The 11,692-nt window shown below is 37.4% G+C and overlaps 1 pseudogene; it reads left to right on the plus strand.

Annotated features, from left to right (window-relative positions):
• Nucleotides 1-2,573: 2,573 nt before the first annotated feature.
• Nucleotides 2,574-11,211, plus strand: LOC118850907 (annotated as a pseudogene).
• The last annotated feature ends 481 nt before the right edge of the window (nt 11,212-11,692 follow it).

Here is an 11,692-nt window from a genome sequence, read left to right on the forward strand (position 1 = left end):
GAGTACAAAATGTTTTAAAAGTATGGGAAAATATTTTGAACAAACATGAATGGGCATGCTAATTAGAAGAATAATCACCACTATAGCTATTACCTTTACTTAAGAAATTATTGAATAGATGAAAAAAGAATGCAAGTTTTCAGTAGCCTGCGTGACTGCCCAAAGCATTTAGACTACCTATTCAGTTGAAGTCTCAGAAAAGATGTGATAGTTCTACTGTATTTGGCAGTACTTAGGTCAGGGGTGGAGAACCTGCAGCCTTGAAGCCACATGTGGCTCTCTAGGTCCTCAAGTGTGGCCTTTTGGTTGAATCTAAACTTTGGATTTTGGGGTTTGGATTTGGATTCAGTTAAACAACCAAACTTGAGGACCTAAAGGGCCACACATGGCCTTGAGACCACAGGTTCCCCACCCCTGATTTGGGCCGTCTATATTTGGTTCTGTGCACTAGGAAACATACTAAGAAGCAAAAGCACTTCCAGAAGAAAGTGACCTGAAGGGTAAAAGGCCTAGATGCCATTTCTGTTTGGAGAGTGGTTCAAGGAACTTGAGATATTTAGCCTGGAACAGCTAAAAAGGATTTGGAGTAGGGGTAAGGAAGAGTGGACGTAGGCGAAATCTACTTGGGATGCAGAAAGTCTATTATTTTGGAAGCTATATTAGACTTGTTATGTTTGGTGTGATAGGGCAATGGATGAAACTTGATTAGAGGCAAGTTTAACTTGTCCTAAATGTGAACAGTACGAACTGACTTTTAAAGTTGTTTCCTTCCTTACTGGAAGTTTTAAAGACCAGTCTGGATGGCTAATGGTCTGTGATATTGTGGAAGAATTCAGGTTAGGTATAGGTTGGACTAGATAGCTTCTCAGGTCCCTCAAAGAAAGCAAAGGTCATTCTGGTTACACTGTGATAGCCCTTGGACTCAAACTATGCCTTGTACCAGCAAACTAAGCAAAGTATTTGATTTAAAAGAAGATATTCAGACTTAATGAAAGGCTTCCTGTAGTAGCTTACTGTTCCATTTTTAAGTGCATGCATGCCTAAGAAATTAATAGGCATTAAATTTCTTTTTCTTCCAGCCATCATCCACAGAAGAAAAAAGAAAAAAGAAAACCTTCTAACAAATATTCATATCCAAGCAAAATAAATCCCCATAATTACCATATCCAAAACTATATGTCGCATTCTCCATATCCCATCACCTCTCTGTAAGGAGGGACATGACATTCGTCATCCTGAATCTTCTGGAATTATGTTTGACCAATGTGTTGACCCAAGGTCTTTCAAAGTTTTTTTTATTTTTACAACGTTACAGCAAATGGAAAGGTTTTGAATGCTGTGGGTACCTATCTCACTTAGCTCGGCAGTATACTTTCCAGGTATGTACACACATTTGATGAGGTTGATTAACACATTCCCAGAGCCAGCTCAGCTTTTGGAGGCTCCAAAGGAAAGTATGAGAGAAGAGAGGCATTAGACTGACTGCCAAACTGAAAGTCTATAGAACCATTGTACTGACCTCATTGCTATATGCATGTGAAACCTGGATGGTATACCAGCACCATGGCAGAAAATTGAACCACTTCCATTTGAATTGTCTTAAGAAGATTCTGAAGATCACCTGGCAAAATAAGGTCCTTTATCTAGTTGAACTGCCAAGCATCTAAATCCTGCTTCAGAGAGAGCAACTTTTTTGGGCTGGCTACATGGTTTGAATGCCAAAGGTGACTTACAGATAAGTCACACATGGCAAATACTCACACAAAGGTCAGAAGAAGTGATACAAGCACTCTCAAGGTTTCTCTGAAGAATTTTGGAATCTATTGTGAGACATAGGAGACATTGGGACAGGATTTCTCAGCATGGCATGTCTGCATCAAAGAAGGCACTGTGCTCCATAAGCAAACAGATTTGCAGTAGCTTGAAAGAAACATGAGATGCATAAGGTTAGAGACATCTCCATTCCAAATGTTCATACAGACTATTTGTGCCTGACCTGTGGTAGAGCCTTCTGAGTTTGTACTGGTCTGATCAGCTAGTCAATCACACTGTACGTTGATCCCAACATAGTGATGTCATTTTGGTCCTCTTCGAGTTTGAAGGACAACAACAATCTATCAGTTTTTACAATACTGTTGTTATAAGTTTTTCTTGTCCTGCTCACTTCATTCTGTATCAGTTCATATAAGTCTTCTGAAGTTTCTCTGAAGTCATCACTTTCATCATTTCTCTTGGTACAATATTACACCATTACTTTCATATTTCATAATTTGTTTGGCTATTCTTCATTTGATGGCTTCCTGCTCCTGTTAAAGCTAAAGAGTGGTGGAATAACCTTGGAATGTTCACAGCATTTTTTTGGCCCAATTAACATTAACTCCTCCATTGTTCTTTCTGCTGATTTAATAGTTAGCTAAGATGTTACCTTTGCCAACTTTTTAAGGTGATATGAATCTTGCTAGAAAGGTGCAGAAATCACCCCATCACACTAAATATAAGAGAAGCAGAATTGTTCTTACTAAAAGAAATAGGTTGTCTCAGTGTTTCAGGAAGATCATACAAGTAGATGGGCTATGACCAATGAACTGGAAGAAGAAGACATAGACTCTGGGAAAATGGAAACAATAAGGGGTATACTGTGGCAATTTAGTCACATTCAATTAAAAGTTCTCTCAGTCCTCTCAAATGAATAGAAAATAAAAGGCAATGTTGGCTGGTAATCTGACTTGGACCTGTATTGTTCTCATGGAGTCACTCACTTGTCAAAAGATATTTTAGGGCTCTAAAATAAGGAGATTTGGAGAACTTGGTACCTCAGTAACTTACATACATAAAGAATCTATTAAGAAAGATATTATTTGGGACAGCTAGGTGGCACAGTAAGTAGAGCACCAGCCCTGGAATCAGGAGTACCTGAGTTCAAATCTAGCTTCAGACACTTGACACACTTACTAGCTGTGTGACCTTGGGCAAGTCACTTAACCCCAATTGCCCTGCCTTCCTCCCTTCAAAAAAAGAAAGATAATATTCTATCAGTTTGTATGAGTTGTGCCTTGGTTTTTGTCTTGTGTCAGAAGGAAAATCTCTTAAGTGAATGTTTGGTTAGTCTATCTTTTTTCTGTTTGTCCATGACAGATATTGGGGAACAGACCTCACCTGATCAGCACCAGAGAATCACAGAATCCCACAACTGGATTATTTTGCAAAGGACTAAAATGACTAACTCAAAATCACAAGGGTACTTAGTGTAGATACTACAGAGCTCAGAAAAAAGCAATACAATTGAAGAAGCTCTTGAGAGACTAGATTTCATCCTCTTGTCTAAGATGAACATTCATAATATTATAACATAATTCTGGAGCTAAAAGAAACCTCAGCAACCATTTAATGTATGGAAAAACTGAGGCCAGATGTAAAATGATTTACCCAAGGTTGTGATGTTAGATTCAATACTTACTAAGTATAGGGGAAGTATTAATAAGATTGACCTCAGACTAGGCATCAGACTCTTCTCTCAGATGCACACCTGAGTTATTACTCCCAGGAAAGAGGCAAAGGGCAATATAGATTTCTTGCTGCTCTGCTATCACATAGCACTTACTGTCTGTCTGTCTCTGATTCATTTGCACAGTCACCATCTATTTCCTTGCCTTGAATTCTGATTGATTATAAACATCCTCTAAGTTATTGCTCTCATCTTCTTACCACCATGATATCACAGAGGTAACCACAGGTGTTTGAAGGCTAAACCAGAATATTTGAGCTCGGTCTTGTTCTGGTTGCTGCCAACCTACGTGGAAAGTTTGGTGAACCTGACTTGGGAAAATGGTAATCATTTGTAATGGAAGGGCTTTGCACCAAATTCAGAGCATGCATAGTCATTTTGGGACTGTTCCACATATGCAGTAAGCTTATGTATATGCTTCAGAAAAGGCTTTTGAACGACGTGTTGAACTGGCACTGAAAATGCATCAATAGAGCTCTAGCAGATGACCTAGAGGAGTCCTCCCTCTCTTTTGGTGCTAAGTGAAGAAGAAAACAACAACAACAAACAACAAACAACAAAAACAAGAACTGCTGTATCTTGCAGGTAGGGGAAGTGGTAGTCCAAGTGATGCCTATATGCCTTCCACCCGGGTGGACCCACAGCCACGAAAACATGGAACATCCCTTGATGTTTAAGGTTTCTTCTTTCTACCTCTTGGGCAAATGACTATTGACATGAGATAAATGAGATCATAACCCTGTGAAATGAAACAAAGTTGGTGAGGCTGGAAGGCCACCAGGTAAACCCAGGAAAGAGCCAGCCTTGAGAAACAATCTTCTTGATCCAGCAAAGCAGGGCATGTATGAGGAAATCAAGAATCTGCCCCAAAAGCAAGGAGGAGACTTATCCTTTAGCTATGCTATACCTGGGGTGAATTTGGTGGTAGAATGGGCAGAAAACACTGCCTGTGCTCTGAAGACCTGGCCCCAAGGGTCCAATCTCCAGATACAGTAGAAGTTAAGTATAAATTGGGAGTTCCTCGGACCAGGTCACTTGGCTTCTCTATGTCTTATTTTCTTCATCTCTAAAATGAAAATGTTAAAATAAATCATGTTCAAGTCTCCATCTATCTCTAAATGTTTGAGATTGTAATGTTTAGCATGAATCTAGCCAATATGTAGCTTTGTTCTTTGATATGCTGATTATCCTTATAAAACTGAATGTTTAAAACTTTCTTTAAATGCAACTGGAAAAATACTATTAAGTTGGGGGGGGGTGGGGAGTGTAAAGAAAGTAATGGAGGCACCCAGCCAAAAAAAATCTGCTAATTATCAAAGAAAATATAGGAGAGAACTTTAAAACACATGGATATTTGGTGCAAGACTATCTCTGAGTAGGCTACAAGGGCACAGTTGTTGCTAAGCAAAATTCTCTAAACATGGATTTCAGCAGTATTGTTGATAGCCACAGGAAGGAGATTGACAAGTTTAGCTGAATAGACTCTCATTTTCACTTCCAAGGTGAGTCAGAAGTTACCAATGTCATATTGATGAATAAAGTGTAAAAATGATATGCATATATAAATGCTATCAACATTCCAATCATTAAAAAAAACCCTATTAATTCCAGAGTTTTCACTTCATATTTCTCACAAATGATCTCATCTGACTGGGTTGTCATGAAATTTTTAGACAACTTCAGTGTTCAAATTTTTCCTTTGATTCTGTCCTTGAGATCATGTCCTGCTCCTTCCTTCCAAAAAAGACACCATTCCCCCAAATTCTCAATTCTCCTCTATTCTGCTTCTTTCAGAACATCAGATATTTAACTGTTCTTCTCCGTGTATCTTAAAACAATGCCTCGCCGCTGCTGGCTTCTTCCTCTATGTCTCCAAATAAATTTGGGCTTTATTTCCTACAAAACATTATTTAGATGCTACTATTTCATGTCAAAATCATTTTTTATTCATTTTCTTTTAAAAATTTAACTCTAAAAAGTAGCTTTTATTTATTTTCTTACCACCTTCCTACAACTCAACTCTTACAATGTGCTTCTATCCCCACTGCTCTATTGAAACTGCTCTCTCAAAAGTCTTTCTCATCCACAATTCCAGTGTCATATCATAGGTGTTATTATTCTTTTCTGCCTTGGCAGTTTGTGATACTGATGAAGTAGAAGTCTCCACTCCCTTGGTTTCTATGATACCACACTATCATAGCTTCCTCTCCACCTTTTGGACTGCTCCTTTCTTATATAGACTTTCTCCCAAGATTCTGTCCTCATACCTTTTCTCTTCTTCTATGTATAGTTTCTATTTTTGCACCCATTTAGATGTGTCCCCAAAACTAGATCACCATTTTTTTATTTGTTTGTTTTTCAATCACTTAGATATAAGCTTTTGATGTATGTCAGTTCTCGTTAAGATACAATAACCCAGAATTAGAAAGGACAGCTTAAAAATAGTTACCTCTCAAAAACCCTCAGGCAAGCAGGTAACCTTCACCACTGAGTTACTGTAGATTGCCCTCAGATCCTTGTATATCTCAATCTAGAAGGAGCAAGTAAATAGATGCTCCTGGTCCAATTTTCTTGGCACATCTTTCCCATATTTTCCTCATGCATGGTTTGGTGGATCAGTTCTAGCAAATGAGCTTGGCTTAGTTTTACTCTTAATTTTTTTTTCTTTGTTACTCTCCCCATTGCGCATGTGAACAATTTCCTGGACAGCCCTGGATTCATACTAGAGATGCCCAACCTATTCCGTAACCTACAGCATTATCTGAGCTGGTCTATAATAGGATTTATGTTTGTCTTTTTCCTCTCTGATCCCACATATCAATTTATATTTGCTGAGTCCTATAGATTGTACATAGACAATATCTCCTGCTCTTTCTATTCATTGCTTCACACTAGTTCAAATACTCATTACTTCTTCCCTCTACCATTACAAAAATTTCCTGTTATCTTTACCTCTAACCTATCCCTCTACTAATCCATAATAAACAAGGAGGACAGGTTAATCCTCCTAATGAAGATGGTCTCATGTTAAAAAAACCACATTAATAGCTCCCCATTGTCTTCAGAATTAAGCCTTTAGTCCCATACTCTAATCAGCCCTTTTAGATTTCAGAGTTCCTACATTTTTTTCCTTGAATGGTTAGAGGGAAAAAAGGAATAACACCATAGCTACAAATATCTTTTGCTTCCAAGCTGGTTTCCCATGAACATATCTTCCAATCAGAAGCAAAAACTTTTACCTACCTGATCATTTTCATCTTTCCCTTTTTGGAGCTGGACCTTGTGTTTACTGTCTTGCTAACTACAATTAAATTTGTAGATAACACAAAGCTGGGAGGGATACCCAAGATGTTGGATGACAAATTTATTATCTACAAAATTCTTAATATGTTAGCAATGTGGGCCAAATATAACGACATGAAATTCAACAGAGACAGATGCATGTTTTTATATACAGGGTTCAAAAGATCAATGTGAAAGTACAGTATAAGGAAAATATAAATCAGCAGACTCTTCTGTGAAAAAGACATGGAGGGTTTAGCAGACTCATGCTCAATAAAAGCCAACAGTATGACATGGAAGCCAGAAAAGCTAAGACAGTGTTCAGAACAAGAGAAGAGTTAGTCCTTCCAAGCTCTGCCTTGTCAGAGCAACTTTGCTTTTTCCTGTGTTCAGTTCTGAGCACTACATTTTTGAAAGTACAGTGACAAAGGATGAAGACAATGAAGAGAATAATGAAAGGATACACAAACATACATAAATGTATATATGTATATATATATATATATATAAATATATGTGTGTGTATATGTGTGTGTGTGTGTGTGTCTGTGTGTGTGTGTGTGTATATATATATATATATATACATACATACACTATCCTATGTGAGGATAAGTCTAAGAAAATGCGTGTATGGGGAGTAAAAGACTTGGTGTGGGATAGGGTATAAAAGCCATGCCTTGCAAAAAGATTTTGGATTGTTTTGCTTGGTCCTGGAGTAGGGAGTGTGGGGAGAATGGGTGTCTTTTGAAAGAAGCATGTTTAAGCACAACGTTGAAAAAATCCTAACAATTAGAGCTATACTGAAGTGAAATAGGGTGCTTTAGTATATAGTTGACTCCTGATCACTGGAAGTCTATAAACAAAAGCTGATTAATCATGTTTCAGCTGTATTGTAGTTCATCTCAAGTAGGTTTTAGATTATAAGGCCTCTGCGTTCCCTTTTTGCACTGAGATTTTGTGATTCTCTGCTGTGATGGGGATATTTAATGGGGAAATGGAGATGGAAGTAAAAGAAAATAATGAATGAGGGGCATAATGTCACAAACCCTGAACGTCAAAGAGAACAGAAGTGAAAAGGTATCTTGAGTGTCTGAAAAGTGAGCGTCATTAAGGAATTTGACTACCTGTGACCTTGTTGATGTCGTAATCTGCTGGTTGAAAATGGTGCAAGAATGAGAAATGAAGAAATTGCATCATTCTCAGTATATCTACATACTCTTTGCCAGCATTAACTGTTCCCATCTAGAGTAATATAACTACATTCCTTTCAGCATTGCCTTTAGCTTGTAAACATTTGCAGGGGTGATTATCTTGTGCCCTGGCTTTCCAAGCTTAATTACAGCCTAACAAAAGGCATTATTACTGTGAATAGAATCCCAATCATGAAAGAAATCCATTACTCTCCTCAAATACTTAAGAGATATTTTCTTAAAAGGAGTAGCATTATCAGCATATCAGTGGTACATAAATGACCTTTTGAGACAGTTTCAACTTTTAAGATTGTGATTTCTCACTATAGAATAGCAAGTTAATTTTTGCATATTATTCAAACAATTATTTCTAATTCAACACATTGTACTATTGTCAAAAAAACTTACTGTATTCAAACATTTTGGTCTAGAAATACAATTGCAACACAATGTCATTTAATATCTCTAGACTCCAGTTACTACATCCATTGCAGAAATAATTACTTGAAAGAAAACAAGAAAAATCTTGATTTTTTTAGCAAAACGAGAATATATTTTCCTATCATCTATTGACTCAGTATTGTGTTCTTTTCCCTACAAAAACTCTGTTCTTTTCCCTACAAAAACTGTTTGTTCTCTTACTAGACTCCTAATAATAATTGGGATTCATTTTCACATAGCACAATTTATTCTATACTTTGAAGCTCTTAGTTGCTAATAGTACCAGGATATATGAACATACATGCTATTTTCTACAGGCAATTTGCCTTAAATATCTAAGATTTCCTCTCAGTGACAAACTCCTTTAATCAACACAGATTGAAAATGGAAAATAACTTAGTAGAAAAAGTCCTAAAGCATTTCCCAAGGCAATTAAATAGAAGTTAAGTGATGTCACCCCACCCTCAGGGTCACAAAGCTAATAAATGTCAGAGGCAGAATTTAAACTGAGGTTTTCCAGATTTGAAACGCAGCATTTTATTCACTGTATCGTGTAGACCTTTCATGCATTGCCCCCCAAGGGTATGTTAGCTCATTCAAATCTGCTAGCGAGAGCCAATTGTTAAATTTTCGGTGTAAGTATTTATATCTTGGAACTCAATGAGGACTGTGATTTACTGTTTTCTTGATTGCCTGGACTTAAGAAAGTGATGGAAAAATATTAATAAGGCAGATTTAACTTAAAAATTCATCCTACATTTTTAGAGAGACACTTGATAAATATTTGCTAACAGAATTCCCATACAAGAAAATACCTCAACACCTCTCCTTAGAACATCCTCTGTTTTCATTAAATTATAACTACTACACAGTGACCCAAGTCCTGTTTTCCCTTAGCATTAATACTTGTAGCATCTCCTTTAGCCTATAATAAAGATCCCATAAAAGAGAGTATGTCCCAAGAAGCCAAAAAGACCACTGCTCTAAGAGGGAAGGAAATGTGCACCACTAGGGGAAGTGGAAGGGATCCTCCTGCCAAGTACAACAGTGAAAAAGTGGGACCAAATAAAGAAATTTAAGGCCAAGGATGATGATCTTCTCATTTCTACCTATCCTAGGTCAGGAACAACATGGATTCAGGAAGTCGTGGACATGATTGAACAGAATGGAGAGGTGGAAAAGTGTCAATGATCAGTCATTCATCTCTAGCATCCTTTCATCAAGTGGATACATTCACCTCAACCTTTGATGTGGACCAAGCCAATGCAATGCCCTCTCCTCAGGCACTGAAGATACACCTTCCCACCCAACTATTGCCTCCATCCTTCTGGGACAGCACCTATACGATCATTTATGTAGCATGGAATGCCAAAGACTTCATGGGATCCTACTACCATTTCCAAAGGATGAGCCAAACACTCCCTGGACCAGACACTTGGGAAGAATATTTTGAAAACTTCATGAACGGGAAAGTGAGTTGTGGCCCCTGGTATGACCATGTTGAAGGATGGTGGAAGGCAAAATATAAACATCAAATTCTTTTCCTTTTTTATGAGGACATAAAAGAGAATCCAAAGCATGAAATTCAGAAGGTGATGAAGTTCATGGGAAAGAACCTGGACAAAATGATGTTGTTGGGGTGCTTGGGTGCCTGGCTTGGACCCCAATTCCAAAATCACATTTCTCTCTAGCCTCAAAACACTCTCAGGCAGTTTCTCTCCAGCCCAAGGAAAGTATGCCCTAACAAAACAAGACAGCATGCCCTAGCAAAATACTTATCTCTCTTCCTGATTCAGTAGCCAGCTGTACCTATAGAAATTATTAGTTTGAATTGGCTATGTACTGGCTCATTGAGATATTTGCTACTCACTGACCAATCATATATATCTTAGACACACACACACACACACACACACACACACACATATATATATATAGCTATCTATCTGTCTACGTATCTATGCATATATATATACATATATATACACACATGTATACATGTATACATATATATGTATACTGTATGTGTATATATATGTATATATGTGTGTGTATATGTATATATATACACATAGATATGTAGACAGATATATATATATATATATATATATATATATATATATATATATGCTCCCTTATGTTTATCTTGTTTAACAAGACATCAGTGGAGGGCAGCCTGGGTATTTCCCAGGCAGCCCTGACTGTTAGTTGATTAAGTGACCTTTCAGACCTAAAACTTCCCTGTAGCCCCACTTTGGGCTATTTCCAAGTGAACTCTGTGTAAAACGCCTGTGCAGTAGATACAAAAAGTTCATGTTCTTTTAAGAACTTACCACTCCCTAATCCCACCCTGAATCACCTAGTTAGCATATTTGGCACCTGTTTTACTATAGTTTATCCTATATAAACATTAACTGTACCCCTCTAAGATTGCAGGTTCCCTAAGAGCTCTTGCCCACTGAAAAGTGTAACAATAAATCTTTGCCACCTCCACTTAAAGAATTCTTGAGACTGTGAATTCATTCCAGATGACCCTGACCTTGTCTAGGAACTCTAGTCTTGGGGTTTCTGGACTTTGTCAACCCCCATCAATACTGGATAAAATTGTGCATGAAAGATCATTTGAAAAAAATGAAAGAAAATCCCACGATGAACCATTCTATAGTGTCCAAAACTATTATGGACCAATCCATTTGCCCCTTCATGAGAAAGGGAACTGTTGGAGATTGGAAAAACCACTTCACTGTAGCTCAGAATGAGAAATTCAACAATGGCTATAAGAAAAAATGGTAGCAACCTCTCTAACCTTCAGCAAGAACATACGACAACAGTGTGGATAATGATAATAATGACGATGTTGATTATAATGATGATGATGATAGTAATAATAATAATAACAGCTACACGTGTATAATACTTTCAGGTTGGCAAAGTGCTTTCCAAACTTCATCTTATTTTATCCTCAAAAAGCCATTCTTAACAGCCACCAAACAACACAACCTAAAAAGTATGCTCTGAATGTATGATCTAGTGGAAGAACTGGTCTCCAATAATTATAATGGTCATATAACACTCTTACTGAAAAGACTCATAATTAAGGGTGCCTGGTATCTCTGCCCTTATGAATGAACTTGACTTATTAGACTAAGCAAAACACTGAAGCTTGGAAACCAGGAACTTTCTTCTCGTCGTTTCCCCAATTTATTTGGTCAAATCAATTATTATCTTTGTGCCTCTGCTTCCCAGCCTACAAAATAATAATATTATGAGTGTA

This window comes from Trichosurus vulpecula, chromosome 5 (assembly GCF_011100635.1).
Source record: "Trichosurus vulpecula isolate mTriVul1 chromosome 5, mTriVul1.pri, whole genome shotgun sequence".
In the NCBI taxonomy this organism is placed as follows: domain Eukaryota; kingdom Metazoa; phylum Chordata; class Mammalia; order Diprotodontia; family Phalangeridae; genus Trichosurus; species Trichosurus vulpecula.